This window comes from Penaeus monodon, chromosome 33, assembly GCF_015228065.2.
Source record: "Penaeus monodon isolate SGIC_2016 chromosome 33, NSTDA_Pmon_1, whole genome shotgun sequence".
Lineage (NCBI taxonomy): Eukaryota > Metazoa > Arthropoda > Malacostraca > Decapoda > Penaeidae > Penaeus > Penaeus monodon.
In genome coordinates this window covers 3,056,155-3,056,420 of record NC_051418.1, presented here as the reverse complement: position 1 = coordinate 3,056,420, position 266 = coordinate 3,056,155, and positions in this window count along the sequence as shown.

Genomic DNA, 266 nt, shown 5'->3' with positions numbered 1-266 from the left:
CTTATGCAAATAAATTTAGATATTTATCAGTGTACGCAAATCTCTATTTTTCATTGATAAGAAAAGTCATAAGTTAAATTTTGAAAAAGCTCCTTTTAAAAACTACTTATAGAGCTCATTCCACAGTCACACCAAGTTCTTTGCCAAAGAAGACCCATGGCATACGATACTTCATCCATTTATACCAGTGGTTCCCAACCTCTTTCATTTGTAGCCTCCGACCATTATATAATAATCTCCATGGTCCCGTTTAGTGACTGTCATCT